At 33.2% G+C, this 16,543-nt stretch overlaps 1 long non-coding RNA gene across 5 annotated transcripts; it reads right to left on the bottom strand.

The window, feature by feature from the left end:
- Positions 1 to 1,447: 1,447 nt before the first annotated feature.
- Positions 1,448 to 11,742, bottom strand: LOC111708322 (uncharacterized). Of its 5 annotated transcripts, none has more exons than XR_002766632.1 (4): positions 11,649 to 11,742; positions 4,900 to 4,958; positions 3,876 to 4,225; positions 1,448 to 1,510 (listed from the first exon to the last, which is right to left on the bottom strand). It is a non-coding gene; the product is annotated as an uncharacterized LOC111708322 (long non-coding RNA). The 5 variants fall into 5 exon arrangements; XR_002766633.1 differs by lacking the exon at positions 11,649 to 11,742 and adding an exon at positions 5,832 to 6,374; XR_002766631.1 differs by lacking the exon at positions 11,649 to 11,742 and adding an exon at positions 5,895 to 6,374.
- Positions 11,743 to 16,543: the final 4,801 nt, after the last annotated feature.

Genomic DNA, 16,543 nt, shown 5'->3' with positions numbered 1-16,543 from the left:
AGTACAGAACAGCACAGTACAGAACAGCAAAGTACAGAACAGCACAGTACAGAACAGCACAGTACAGATCAGCAGAGTACAGAACAGAACAGTACAGAACAGCACAGTATAGAAAAGCACGGTACAGAACAGCACTGTACAGAACAGCACAGTACAGAACAGCACAATACAGTACAGTACAGAACAGAACAGCATAGTACTGAACAGCACAGTACAGAACAGCAGAGTACAGAACAGCACAGCACAGAACAGCACAGTAAAGAACAGCACAGTACATAACAGCACAGTACAGAAAAGCACGGTACAGAACAGAACTGTATAGAACAGCACAGTACAGAACAGCACAGTACAGAACAGCACAGTACAGAACAGCGCAGTACAGAATAGCACAGTACAGAAAAGCACGGTACAGAACAGCACTGTACAGAACAGCACAGTACAGAACAGCACAGTACAGAACAGCACAGTACAGAAAAGCAAGGTACAGAACAGCACTGTATAGAACAGCACAGTACAGAACAGCGCAGTACACTACAGAACAGTACAGAACAGCACAGTACAGAACAACACAGTACAGAACATCACAGTACACTACAGCACAATACAGTACAGTACAGAACAGCATAGTACAGAACAGCACAGTACAGAACAGCACAGTACAGATCAGCAGAGTACAGAACAGAACAGTACAGAACAGCACTGTACAGAACAGCACAGTACAGNATACTAGACTTAATTATCTTAATTTATCTTTATATTAGATCATACTAGACTTAATTATCTTAATTTATCTTTATATTAGATCATACTAGACTTAATTATCTTAATTTATCTTTATATTAGATCATACTTGATTTTATTATCTTAATTTATCTTTATATTTGGTCAATATTCTTTATTATAACTTAATAATCCTTTATTCTAACTTCATGATCCTTTATTTTAAATTCATGATCATATATTATAACTTCATGATCATATATTATAACTTCATGATCCTTAATTCTAACTTTTTGATCCTTATTCTAAATTCATGATCCTTATTTTAACTTCATAATCCTTTCTCCTAACTTCATGATCATTTTTATAACTTTATTATCCTTTATTCTAACTTCATGATCCTTTCTCCAAACTACATGATCCTTTGTTCTAACTTCATGATCTTTTCTCCTAACTTTATGATTCTTTATTCTAACTTCATGATCCTTTATACTAAATTCATGATCAGAACTTCATAATCCTTTAATCTTACTTCTGGAATCTTTATTGTAACTTCAGAATCCTTTATTCTTATTAAATGATGTTTTCTTCTGTCTTCTAATCCCTTATTCTAACTTTTTGAGATCCTTTATTCTAACTTTTTGATCCTTTTCCTAACTTTTAAAACCTTTATTCTAACTTCATGATCTCCATAGTTTAGATTTCTCCTGGTATATATCTAGTATGTTTCCCTGACTCCGTCCGAATATTCCGTTAGCTCCAGTAGCTCTGTAAACAGGAACGGACAGTTCTAGAAATAAATGGTTAAAGAAATACGATAATATATATTTAGAAAATGAACAAGTAGTTTTTTCTGATCTGATGGTTTAAGCACAAAGATAGAGAGAGAAAAAGATTTATTAAGATTTTGCACTTAAAAATTTTTTCATTCTTTGTTAATGAAATAAATAGGTTATATGAAAAAAGATGAATTACAAAAGATAGCTAATTTTAATATAGTTTTGTGGTTTTAGTTCCTTTCTTGTATTTTAAACTAATTAAGACCAATTTCATTCCTTAAATTTTGAATATCATACGCTTTTATATATCAAATGCATAAGTTTTGATAATAATCATAATATTAGTTTTTTTTCTGTCTATGAATATCAAAAATTATAGTTAGTTTTGCAATTGCAATTTGTACTTTAAGATTTAAGACTGTACTTTAAGTTTGATAAAATGTTAAGATAATATATTTAATACTATGATCTATCACGAAGAATATGTGTTCAATAATAATTTAGAAAAGGGAGTGTTCCTCAAATTAGAATACCCTCAATCTCCCAATTATTAAATACTTTCTGGGAAAATAATTAGATTAAAAAAACACAAATTATAGGTTTCTAAAAAAGATCAAATCTATATATAAATTTGGCTTGTCTGTCCCAAATCTTTTGTGGGACTTCACGTGACCACAGGGAAGGTTTATGAATGATAAAAATTTACAAAAAATGTGTTTTAAAGGTTTTTAATTTTGTAAAAAATTTAAATTCTTGAAAATCCGCGAATTTTTTTTTAAAATCCGCAAAATTTTTTTCCAGAAGATGGGCGCGAAGAGCCCTAAAAGCCTAGTGTTCAATAAAAAAGAATTACTATGGGGTCGATTATCTTCTTCCTCATTTCTATTATTTATCTGTAAAAAAAACAAAAACATTTGCTTTAATAATAATCACAAAAAAATATAATGATTTTACTTATTGAAAATGATTAAATAAAAACAATGATTTTAAAACGCTAATATTAATGTAAAGGGACTGTAAGCGCAATTTCAAGGGACCCTGTATGTAAAGATAGCAATGCCCGATTCACCCTTAAAAGCTTTGTCTGATCAAGTATATGTATTTCTAATGCAGGATATCTTAGGAATTTTCTGATTAAACACGTTTAAACTTAGAAAAACTATGATATCTTCCACAATATTGATCAGATAAAGGTTTCAAGGGTACCGTTGTGAATCGAGCATTGCTATCTTTGTATCGAGGATCCCTTAAAATTACGCTTACAGTTCCTAAAAGAAAATGATATAATTTTCTTTTAAATAGCAATTTCCTATTTCGTGAAAGGACAGAAAGGAATAATTGAAAAAATTAAAAAACAAATTTAATCATTTTAAAGAAAATTGTTCAGAAAAAAGCTCAAAGCTGTTTAAATAATTTAATTTCTTCTTCACAACAAAGCATTGTATGCATTTGAATTCTTTCAAAATGAATTCTACAGGTTTATGATACTGTAGATTGTAGAATTAATTAATTAGTAGATTTTCACTGTAAAATGTATTAAGTAAATAAATATTATCAATAAAATTAAAATATAAAAAGTAAAATACAAGGATATTGAAAATGTATAAAGTTGACAGGAGAGCTGCCTAAACGACTCTGCAAAGAATATTTTAGGATCAGGTTCAAGATAAAGTAACATATTCTAATACAGGGTGTCCTAGATATACTGGTTTAATGATAAACTATATATACAGGGTGTCCTAGATATACTGTTTTCATGATAAACTATATAAACAGGGTGTCCTAGATATACTGGTTTCATGATAAACTATATATACAGGGTGTCCTAGATATACTGGTTTCATTAAAGGGACACAGGTCAACTCAGAAAGGTTCAAACAGGTGTTTGTAAGAAAGTGTATAAAATTGGGGGAGGAGGTGAGGGATACAGTCATTACAAGATCTCTTGTTTTGGAACCAAAATATGTTAACCCTCAAATATTGTTAGAATTCAATCTTGAAACCAAAAAATGTTTGCTTCTATAAAGAATTTGAATAATATACTATTGAATTTATAGATAGTAGAAATATTAAATTGTAGTATTCTTGGAGTTCAGAGATCATTTTATCATGATGGGTAATCTAGAAACATTTGGCCTGAGCAGCTGATCATCAACAAATTGTTTTGCTGCGGTTCTTTAGAAATTGTTCGTTGTAGACTTACATTTAAAGAATATCGGTTAAAATCGATTTTTCCTGAAACATTCTTTATCCCCTTCTCCTGCCCACAATCCACAACCTCCACCCTTCCACCTGGCTCCCCCCCTTCCTCACAGCTCCCTCTCTTTTCTTGGCTAATCCCCCTCTTTCACAGCCCCAACCCCTAACGAGGATTACCTGGTTGTTAATGAACTCTGTCATCTCCTCCTCCAAACTGATACTGTTCATCTTGGAACTGTTCTGCATCCTGGTCAACTCAAACCCGTCTCCTTGTCTAATCCAACCTTGCTCCTTGTCTAATCCAACCTTGCTCCTTGTCTAATCCAACCTTGCTTCTGGTCCAATCCAACCCTTCTCCTGGTCCAATCAAACCTTGCTCCTGGTCCAATCCAACCCTTCTCTTTGTCCAATCCAACCTTGCTCCGGGTCCGATCCAACTCTTCTCTTTGTCCAATTCAACCCTTCTCTTTGTCCAATCCAACCTTGCTTCTGGTTTAATCCAACCTTGCTCCCGGTCCAATCCAACCCTGTCAAATAAAATCAGTGCATACAGTGGGATCTTTAAAATTCTAGATTCGGTAAACGACATTGGATTTGTGCATTTAATGTCTTTTTATAAAGCAAAAACTTTTACAAGTCTAGCTCCAAAATCAACTTATAAAGTGAAATTGACCTGTGTTTCCTTTACAGTGTACACAATTGATGTGTTTTATGTTTATTGAACTATTCAAAGTCAAACATTTAGTCGAAATGGCTGTATTCCCATTCAACTATTTTACGGGTCCCACTGTGCTATAAATCACTCAAACAATCTCACTTTCCGCAGAGCTTCGTCAATTTATCACGGAAAATTTACAAAACGTTGAACATTTTGTAGTTAAAGCTCCTTTATTCTCAGAATTCAAAATTCTGTCAAAAAGAAATTTCACTTGATTGTAAAAGTTGGCTGTATACAGTGAGAGTCGGAAAACTGCAATGTGGGAAAAAAGATGACATTTTAGAAAAACTTAGATGTATTTGATGTTTTGATGCTAGTAACTTATTAAATCAGGTTAATTGGGTCTGTTTACACTGCTCAATTTCTGTTTCTCATGTTATTGGACTATTTAAAGTTATTACATGAGTCTAAAGAGTTTTTACTGTTTTTTTTACATATCCATTAAACTGTAAAATTTAAAAAAAATGGGATGAAAAATTAAACCTGTTGGTCTCGGCGGCTCATAATATTTCCTTTATTTCCATCCTTGATAGTTTGTTTACCTAAAATAAATATATTCCATATTGGATCAACACACTCCAGAATAAACTGGATTTAATTAAAACTATTTATTTCTAAAGAATAAATAGACAAACAAAGCCAAGGGTGACACGTTTCGGTATAAATTTCTTAAAGAGACAGGAGACTGACAACGGGATCATTATAGTTTCAGTCAGTAGAAGTAAATATTTCCATTTACTGATGAAAGCGCCAATTGAAGGATTCATAACTCTGATTGGATAATGAGATAGATAGAAAGATAGATGTTCCCGCCATACTATTTCTATTGGTTCACCAAACGCATGACTGAACCCTGATTGGATCAGGCATATAGGAGTGGGATGTCAAGCATCTTTCATGTAAACAGTGTCATGTCCAATTTTAAATGCAGTAACCCCCTTTACAACTTTTGTTAGTAATAATAAGGAAGAAATTCTTACTTTTGAAAAAGTTTTAAATTCTTACAATTTTGTTCATTATCTCTGCATCATAAATCCGCAAGACACTTGATCAGACGAAGGTTTTTAAGATACCGTTGTGTATGGTACATGCCACTCCATGAAAAAGTCTTGAGTTTCCTTTAAAGACAGAGTGGAACACAATTCCGCATAATTGAGCTAGATTAAGAGTTTTCAGTTGGCACGTTTCAGAGAATATATCAGAATATATGTTTATTTTACAGGGTGTCCCACGAAATATGACAGTTTAGAGAATATATCAGAATATATGTTTATTTTACAGGGTGTCCCACGAAAAATGACAGTTTAGAGACGGCTTGAAGATCATCTATGATCTTTGAAAGGATTTTTTTGACATTTATTTATCAACTTTGACATGCATAATTTTTTAAACAATAATTACAAAATTGTACTTACAATCTCTCAAAAAAGTAAACAACAAATTGAAGAAAAATAGTTCAACATTTTCTTCATTCAAACCTTTTTATATTTTATATTTTCTCTTCTTCATTGATAGATAACCACAATAAAACTATTGTTTTGGTTCGCAGTGTAATAAAGATTTTGGTCAGAAAGGAATTGAGTTTTTGTCACAAACTCAAATTTTCTAATGCTTGTATCTTGCCAATCTAATTGTGTAAGCCTTTTATATTTCAAACTTAGATCACTTGAACTAAATTCATAGTTTGAAATATCTAAGGCCTACGACGTTGAGTTCTGAAGATAAAGGGATTAAAAAATCAGAGTTTGTGGCAAAGACTCAATTTCTTTCTCTTCATCGAGCAAGCCTTTTAGATTATCAAAAGTAATCCCAAAAAGTCTAGAACCTTTGCAATACAGATAATAATGTAAGTTCGAAATCTTTTTAGCACGTCTTGCCAAAATAAAAGTATTTAGACAATTTTATGAAATGTTTATGAAATGTTTGTGAAATTTCAGACAATAAGCTTCCTAACAAAGCAGAATACAAATAAAAAACTCTTTTCAATTTCATTAAGATTAAAAAAATTTCAGAGAAAGGAATTGAGTCTTTGCCAAAATTTAAATTTTCTAATCCCTTTCTATATCTTTACAACCTGAGATTGTAAAATTGTGATATTTCAAACTTAGACAATTTGATCATTGGAAAGGTCAACAAATTTTGGTTTTTAAAGATATGGGATTAGAAAATCAGAGTTTTTGGCAAAGATTCAATTCCTTTTCTGGCTAATGTTTATGAACTCAATGTGAGTCAATCTATTACTGCATGAATTATGTAAAACTACGCAACTCGGCAACTAAGGATTTTTTTCATTCAAATCCTTCAAGTTATTTCAAGCCCTGGGCACCATGGGTTGTTATATTCCTAAGGGACAAATCACTAATCTTATAGTATCAACTCTCACGCACACAAGTAAAAATGTTAAGGATAAACTGGCCCGTCCCATTATTCTGCAAAAATGCCGTATAATTCATGAATTTAAAATTCATGCAGTTTTTTGCTTTTTTACTTGACAGATCAGCTCCCCGGGCCAAATATTAATATTTAACCAATCTTGCCAATCCACGCGAATTTAACGCCTCGGTCCTTCCCCCAGAGAACCTTGACTTTCAAACACAATTTAACGTATTTTTTTTCTCATCTCTCTTTAATACTTTTTTGTCGGCATATGCGTAGTAAAAGAAGACAAGTCCGTAAGTTTATAGATTGTTGATATAAGGACCAACACTTGAATGAACTTAAATAAAAGAAACCAAATGCATCTCGCTCTGGTTAGTCCGGGGTGAATCCTGCAAGGGTTTATCTCAGGACTGGTAGGAAAATTGCGTAATTTAAAGGGACTGGATACCTAATTCCAGGTGTATCCACTTTAGTTAGAGTGAAATGTCTTGTTAATAACGGCATCCTTTAAACCTAAACTGTGTTACAAGTGCAAGCGACTTATACAGGCGGTAAAGTGGAAATTTAATGTCCAAAAACAGGGAATTATGCTAAAAATTAGGCGTCAAACCTTATAGAAATCCAACGTATAGAAACTACTACGTATAGCAACAAGGCGTATTATCCGGGAGACATTTTTTATATTTTTGAGAAATTAAATATAATTCTCATAAAATCCTTTTATTTAAATGGTAAAACGGAATGTTATGAAATCATATTAGCATTACTGGAGAACTTTTTTTTATACTTTTAAGAATTTTTTTCTTCTAAAAATAAAACTGTAGATAGCATTTTTATAAAATATCTTTTGAATAGTAACACGCAATTCTATGTATAACCATATAATCATTCATTTATGTTGTCAGTACTCAGTACATAATAAAATCTGGGGGACCTTAAACACAATAGAGAGCAGTGCAAATGTACACGTATTAAACTATTTTGCTCCTTTAATTTCTATAGGGTATGTTAAAAAATAGAAATTATGATAATGTTTTACAAAAACGTTTAATTTCTCAAAAATATAAAAAATGTTCTCCCAAAAAATACGCCTTGTTGCTATACGTAGCGGTTTCTATACGTTGGATTTCTATAAGGTTTGACTTCTAAAAATTACGTATTTTTTTCTGCTTGTAAGAGTGCGAAATTTTGGTTTTTTGATTTTTAAAAATAGAAAATATACAAATTAGTGTTGCACTGATTTATATGAAACGTGTCAAATAAAATTTACCCGTTATAGTTATAATTGGAAAGCTTTTTATGAAAACATTGCGAATTTAAAACAAGAATAGTCCGCTTATACATATATCTGTGTATTCTGTGCTCAAAATCTTAAAGGTCTCGTCGAAAGTTAAAAATGAAGAAGCAATAAACAATTCATGTACAGTAGTAGGCGCTTATATCAATACACAAAAGACGATTTTTTATTTAAATTTTAATTGTTTACACGCTGTTTTTCAAATTACTAGTTTACAAATAATTAAAACGAAGCTTTTTAAATCGACAATTCACAACGGTACCCTTGACAGTTTTGTCTGATCAAGTATGAATTAGATACAGGATCTCCCACGAAACATGACAGTTGGTGAATAGTTTTAAATGTCTTCTTCCATCATTTTTTAAGTTAATCGATACCAAAGAGAATAACAAAAATGTTGTACGGCAGTTATGTATTATTGTTAAATTGATTACAAAGTAAAACATATATGAGTTAATATAAACAAAATGCAAAAAGTGTTTAATATCTAATACAGTTCATAGAAGAAGACATTCAAAATTATTCACCAACTGTCATGTTTCGTGCAGGGCATCCTGTATCAAAATTTGTAATTTTGAAAACTGACTATTTCCCAATTGCAGTTTCTCGACAAAAGGGACTTGCGCATTTCTACTACAAGATAACATATAGGATTTATTAGATTTAAACACTTTTAAAAAAACGACAATATCTCCCCATTATTGATCAGGCAAAGTTTTCAAGGTACCCTTGTGAATCGTACATTGCCATTTTTGTATGAAGGGTCACTTGAAAATACGTTTAGAGTCCCTTTTGTAACCTAATGGATAGTACAAACAGTCCCTTTAGTAACCTAATGGATAGTACAAACAGTCCCTTTAGTAACCTAATGGATAATACAAACAGTCCCTTTAGTAACCTAATGGATAATACAAACAGTCCCTTTAGTAACCTAATGGGTAGTACAAACAGTCCCTTTAGTAACCTAATGGGTAGTACAAACAGTCCCTTTAGTAACCTAATGGATAGTACTCTAATATATTCTTATTATAACACGTGCAATGTGTGTATGTTATTGTTTTAAACTAAATTAAGAAAAATAATCTTGCAAATTGAGTTTAAGCTTTATTAGATACAGGGCCTTATAAGACATAATTTCAAATTATCCAATATTTACGATTCACAACGATACCCTTTCTGCAACATAAATTCGAAAGTCAGTTTATAACAGCCACATTCGAAAATAATCGATTTTCAGAGGAATATATTGTAATCGTGTATGCCACGTCTTTTTTTAAAGAGAGAATCACTTTAAAATTGAAAATGGACCGAATGACGTGAATAAACTAGTTTACAGGATTACTATTAGGATGAGACTTCAGAGACGACTGTACAGAACTTATACTGTCTTTCTTTCTTTCTTAAGCAAATTATTAAATAAGCTATTGAAGGAATATTTTCAAGGAAGAAGACATGAGATAACCTTGAAATCGTCATATTTGACGAGTGTTCAGTCGTCTTTACACTCTCATCTTGTGAGTAATTCAAGTAAACAGTTCCAATGAGAGATAAAGAAATACTGGATAAACCATGCTATCCGTGGAACAAGATTTCCCAAGAGATAACTTATCAGAAGCTAAATAAACAGGGTGTCCCAAATCCCATTTTTTGATGTTTTTATTTATTCGTTTATTGGGTAGTTTTAGGGTAGTTTTTTGCGTATATTTTCGTTCGGGGTCAAAACTTGGTGTAATGTAACAAGGTACAAGGTTTTTAAAATTTTTATTCTAAGCAATTGCTTTTTTACACTTTGCGAAGTTTTGACCCTCGACACAAAAACGATGCAAAAACGATCCAAAAAGATACAAAAACGATCCAAAAACGATCCAAAAACGACACAAAAACGACACTAGAACGATCCAAAAACGATCTAAAAATGATCCAAAAACGACAAAAAAAACGATCCAAAAACAATGCAAAACGATTTACAAGACTATTGTCCCAAAATATCATGATGAAAATTTATGATGTCCATTAACAGCTTCTCTGAATTTAAAAAAAGCTTAATAGAAATAAAACCTAGATATAAACGCCGGCCATTGTATTCAAAATTCATTCAGTTTCCATCATGCCATCTATATATAAATTTGGCTGGTCTGTCTGTTTGTTTGTATCCAATAAACGTCAAAACGGCTGAACCGATCGGGCCCAAATTTTTTGTGGGACATCACGTGACCACAGGGAAGGTTTATGAATGATAAAATTTTTTTAAAAATGTGTTTTAAAGGTTTTTAATTTTGTAACAAAATTTTAATTCTTGAAAATCCGCGATTTTTTTTTAAAAATCCGCATAATTTTTTTCTTCTTTGTTTTAAAATGTAAACAAAAAGAACATGTTAACAATTTAAATAGAAGATGGGCGCGAAGCGCCCTAAAAGCCTAGTTTATACATAAATTTAGCTTTGGTGTCTGTCTGTTTGTTTGTATCCAATAAACGTCAAAACGGCTGAACCGATCGGCCCCAAATTTGTGTGGGACCTCACGTGACCCCAGGGAAGGTTTGTGAATGATCAAAATTTCAAAAATTAGTGTTTAATTTGTTTATTTTTGTAAAGTTTTGAAATGCGCGAAAAAAAAACATTATAATATCCGCAAACTTTTATTTGTTTTTGTTTTATACTGTACAAAGAGAAGATGCTCACAGATAAAGCTTTTTGTCTTCTGGCAACCATGAGCCACAACCGTACGGTCTTCCATGCCACAGCAGTTGAGTCTTCCGGTATTTAAAAACGTAATAACTCCCGGAAGACTCAACTGCTTTGGCATGGAATACCGTACGATTGTGGCTCATGGCTGCCGGACAAAAAAAAATAATATGTGACATGGAAGTATAAAATGCTCTGGCTTATGGCCACCTGCCTTCCCCCACTCATAGGATACTGACATAATAAATGTCCTTCTTTCTATGATAAAACTTTTTCAACAAGAAGCCATTCTTTTTCTGATTATAAAGTCACCAAAAATTATAATATAAAAGTATCCAAAAATGATCCAAAGGGGTTTTATTTTATGTGTTTTGTCTTTTTCACGTAGAAACTGAAAACTGTGTAATAAGAAGACGACATTAAAGCGATACTAAAGTGTATTTAATGGTGTTACAAAGCAAATAGTTTTACTACAGTGATAACCAGAAAACTCTGGAATAGGAAGACGACTTTAGACTCAAATAATGATTCTAAGTAGTCCTATGAACATAAGACACAGCAATTGTGAAGTGTAAACAGACCCATTTCAATTAATTAGTGATCTAATAAGTGTTATAATAAAACTATTTACTTTATAACAACCTGAAATGCACTCAAGTAATGCTATAATGTCGTATTATTATTCCATTGATTCTGGTTATCACTGTAGTAACTTATTAAATCACTCCCTCAGCGAAATGGGTCTGTTTACAACTTTACACTGTCTCTCATGTTCATTGGACTATGTAAAATCATAAATTGAGTCTAAAAGTCGTCTTCCTCTTCCTGATTTTCAGGTTCTCACTGTTCGACAATTAGCCCTTCAAACATACTTTTTTATCCAATCTGCCACAGCGTAATATCTTGTTTAAGAACTGTTACACTTCCAATTATAACTGGAACTGGAAACTACAATTTGTAGTTTAGATTGGAAAATTCAGCCCCGATCAATTAAGGGGCCTGTTCACAAATAAGAACTAGGAAATCAAAAATATTCATTTTTATTCGGGCACTGGGAACCCTGCTTTGCCCAGGTTACTCATAGTTACTCCCGCCGTTTACGTTTTAGCTAGTTTCCTAATCAAAGTTTGAGGCAAATCGGTTCTGGGGTTCGCGAGTTATATTCGGACATTGAAACAAACAAACAGAGATTACTGCTATATGTATTATCGCAGAACAGAGATTAGAATAGAAGGGAAATAAGTTCATTCCTCGGTATGAATTTGTTCAGTCCCTTTAGCCTGAAAAGGAGTTCAAAGTGTTCATGTAACTGTTTACAAATTATACGCAGTACATCACAATAATAATTATTTTATTAGTCCAATGAACCATAGATAAAGATAGATTGCGCATAAGACGACATTTTTTATCTTGAAAGATATAAATGTACAGAGATGTTTTAAAGATATTCCTATTATATAGATTAACTATAGGTCGGTTGTGAATATTGGCTGTTCTTATGTCATTGAGTAGTTGTGGTGTACATGAGTTCTGAAAGAGAGAAATTTAAGTTAGTTCAGTCCTTCTCATGCCCTTCTTCAGTTCTCAAAATAAAATTCACTCCTGAGTGGTTTAATAATTATGAAATCCATTAAAACACCAAACCACTCCGCTTATCATTGAAGTGCACTTTGACCCCTAGGACCCCTAGAAGTATGAGTTCGCGGACTGTACAATTCTTTGTGATTTTGCGTACATAAGCTATCTATGTTTATTTATTTATCTATGCAAGGAACACAAAAGACGGCAATTGCGCGGAATCACTAGATTAGTGGACTTCTTGTCAAGCTATAGCAACCTCATATGTTTATGTAAATAATTGTTGTCATCTCATTCCACAGCTATACTGGTCCCATCCTTGGACAGCAAATTATTTTACGTATTCATTTTTTTTCTATCGTTACAAATTTTCTATTTTTCTCTTTTGAAAGCAACATTCCCCGCTATTTCTATTTTTGTAACCCTTTTATTATTCCAGCCCAACCTAAAACCGTTTCAAATATGAATTCAGTCAACCACTGTAGAGAGTCAAAAGTTTACACCAACAGCTTTCTAATTTTTTAGATCTTGGTTGGAAATGAAAACTATATTTTTTTGATTTTTATTCTAAAAATAAAAAAAAATTGTGAACAGTTTATTTCACTAACGTTTATGTTGATATATTGCAGAAATATGCTGGCGTCCCTTCACGCCAGAATATTTCAGCCTCCCCCCCCTTACTTTTACCCTCCCCCTTTCTCAAATTTAATACCAGAGGGTGTCCAACAAAAATAGACATTAAACTTTGTTTAGTCTTTTATCCATGAGGTAATATTTATTATTATTATGATTCCGCTAAAATAATTATAAATGAAAATCTTGATCTTGGTATTTTAAAATGTGATATGCCATTTTCACACACTTCACAAGTACAGAAAGTACATAATTTTCTGGGATTTGAACATTTGAAATAAAAAAGAAGATTTTCATACCTAGCTTAATTCAAATATCCAAAATTGAATACTGACCTTGATTTAAAAACTTAAACAAATATCCTAATTTGAAGAAAAAAACCTTGAGTGAGATCTGTAAAACTGTGGAAAATGAAGACGACTGTTAAACTCAAGTTCTAAAAAGTCCAATGAACATGAAAACCCGAATTTGTATAATCTGCAGATCTACAGTGAAAACAGAACACCCTGGAATAGGAAGTCGACTTTCAGACCCAAGTTATGACTTTGAATGGTTTAATGAACAAGAGGCCCAGCAACTGCGGTGTAAGTCATTTAAGTAATAATTGATTTAATAACTTGCTAGTAAACTATATATGCTTTGAAAGAACAAATTTCGGTAATGCTCTAATGTCGTCTTCCTATTCTACAGTTTTTTTGTTATCACTGTATTTCACCGTATCAGCAAATGTCGGAAAACTTAAAACTGGGAAAGTCTTGGGACCCTCATGGTGTCGGAACACTGGGTTTCCTGGACAGTCCCAAAAGTCCCGGGCTTCTGAGACTCTGCCCAAGACCCAGAGATCCTGGGACTGTCCAAAGGATTTTGGGTTTCTAAGATTAGGAAGAAAGAAATAACCATGATGTCGGGACTATGGGGTTTTAGTACACTATTTTACTCTGGGGTTTTAGTAGAGTATTTTACCCCGGGGTTTTAGGACAGTCTTTTACTCTGGGGTTTAAGGACAATCATTCACTCTGGGGTTTTAGGACAGTCTTTTACTCTGGAGTTTTAGGGCAGGCTTTTACTCTGGGGTTTTAGGACAGTCTTTTACTCTGGGGTTTTGGGGCAGCCACTCTGGGGTTTTAGGACAGCCTTTTACTTTGGGGTTATAGGACAGTCTTTTATTCTGAGGTTTTAGGACAGGCTTTTACTCTGGGGTTTTAGGACAGCCTTTTACTCTGGGGTTTTAGTACAGTATTTTACTCTGGGATTTTAATACAGTCTTTTACTCTGAGGTTTTAGGACAGCCTTTTACTCTGGGGTTTTAGGACAGCCTTTTACTCTGGGGTTTTAGTACAGTATTTTGCTCTGGGGTTTTAGGACAGTCTTTTACTCTGAGGTTTTAGGACAGTCTTTTATTCTGAGGTTTTAGGACAGTCTTTTACTCTGTGGTTTTAGGTCAGTCTTTTAATCTGGGGTTTTAGGACAGTCTTTTACTCTGGGGTTTTAGGACAGTCTTTTTCTCCGGGGTTTTAGGACAGTCTCTTACTCTGGGGTTTTAGGACAATCTTTTACTTTGGGGTTTTGGGACAGTCTTTTACTCTGGGGTTTTAGGGCAGTCTTTTACTCTGAGGTTTTAGGACAGCCCTTTACTCTAGGGGTTTAGGACAGTCTTTTACTCTGGGGTTTTAGGACAGGCTTTTACTCTGGGGTTTTAGGACAATCTTTTACACTAAGGTTTTAGGACAGCCTTTTACTCTGGGGTTTTAGGACAGCCCTTTACTCTGGGGTTTTAGGACAGTCCTTTGCTCTGGGGTTTTAGGACAGTCTTTTACTCTGGGGTTTTAGGTCAGTCTTTTACTCTGGAGTTTTAGGACAGTCTTTTACTCTCTGGGGTTTTAGGACAGTCTTTTACTCTCTGGGGTTTTAGGACAGTCTTTTACTCTGGGGTTTTAGGGTAGGCTTTTACTCTGGCGCTTTAGGACAGTCTTTTACTCGTGGGGTTTTAGGACAGGCTTTTAATCTGGGGTTTTAGGACAATCTTTTACTCTCTGGGGTTTTAGGACAATCTTTTACTCTGGGGTTTTAGGGCAGGCTTTTACTCTGGGGTTTTAGGACACTTTTACTCTGGGGTTTTAGGACAGTCTTTTACTCTGGTCTTTTAGGACAGTCTTTTACTCTGGGGTTTTAGGACAGTCTTTTACTCTGTGGTTTTAGGACAGGCTCTTATTTTTACTAATTCTATAAACCACAACTTTTTTGTTATTCAAAGGAACCGTAAACGTAATATCAATAATAATAATAATGTGGCAATTCTGATTCACAACGGTACTATTAAAAGCTTTGTCTGATTCACAATGTTACTATTAAAAGCTTTGTCTGATTAACAAGGGTACTATTAAAAGCTTTGTCTGATTCACAATGGTACTATTAAAAGCTTTGTCTGATTCACAATGGTGCTTTTAAAAGCTTTGTCTGATTCACAATGGTACTATTAAAAGCTTTGTCTGATTAACAAGGGTACTATTAAAAGCTTTGTCTGATTCACAATGGTGCTTTTAAAAGCTTTGTCTGATTCACAATGGTACTATTAAAAGCTTTGTCTGATTAACAAGGGTACTATTAAAAGCTTTGTCTGAATCATAAGGGTACTATTAAAAGCTTTGTCTGATTCACAATGGTACTATTAAAAGCTTTGTCTGATTCACAAGGGTACTATTCAAGGCTTTGTCTGATTCACAAGGGTACTATTAAAAGCTTTGTCGGATTAACAAGGGTACTGTTAAAAGCTTTGTCTGATTCACAATGGTACCATTAAAAGCTTTGTCTGATTAACAATGGTACTATTAAAAGCTTTGCCTGAATCACAATTGTACTATTAAAAGCTTTGTCTGATTAACAAGGGTACTATTAAAAGCTTTGTCTGATTCACAAGGGTACTGTTAAAAGCTTTGTCTGATTCACAAGGGTACTATTAAAGGCTTTGTCTGATTCACAAAGGTACTATTAAAAGCCTTGTCTGATTCACAAGGGTACTATTAAAAGCTTTGTCTGATAATGAATGCAGGAGATTATCATCATCATCTTCAATGTGCATTGTACTAATTACTTCGTTTATAATTGATTTGTTTGATAATTCAATTGAAGAGAAGCCGAGAGGGGGACTTTGATGTATCTATATTCTGTATTTGTCAAGGAAAGTTAATTGCGGTCGTGTATACTCTGCGTACTTATTGAAACCAGTTCTCTCTGGGCGGAATTTGTAAACAAGAATAGAAGCACCAGTGTTCGTTTAGTATCCGAGAGGGTTAAAAGCATTAAATTTTGATAATTTTGATAATTCACATAATAGTTTCCTATGACCAGAATATTTCATTGTTTTTTTTTATGTGAAAGATGGATCTAATGTCAGGCTTCGACATCCGTCTTGTGTTACATTACCGCCCAGAGACAGTACACTGCAGTACAAAAGATGTGTACACTTATGAAATAACTTTTCTTTGGTATTTGTTAACTATCTATATTCTGTATTTATTTATTTGCTACTAGAATTGAAAAGATATCTGAAAGATCA

Source organism: Eurytemora carolleeae, unplaced genomic scaffold, assembly GCF_000591075.1.
Source record: "Eurytemora carolleeae unplaced genomic scaffold, Eaff_2.0 scaffold865, whole genome shotgun sequence".
NCBI classification, from domain to species: Eukaryota; Metazoa; Arthropoda; class Copepoda; order Calanoida; family Temoridae; genus Eurytemora; species Eurytemora carolleeae.
Note: the sequence above shows the minus strand (reverse complement) of the source record. Positions and strands in the feature narration are given on the sequence as shown.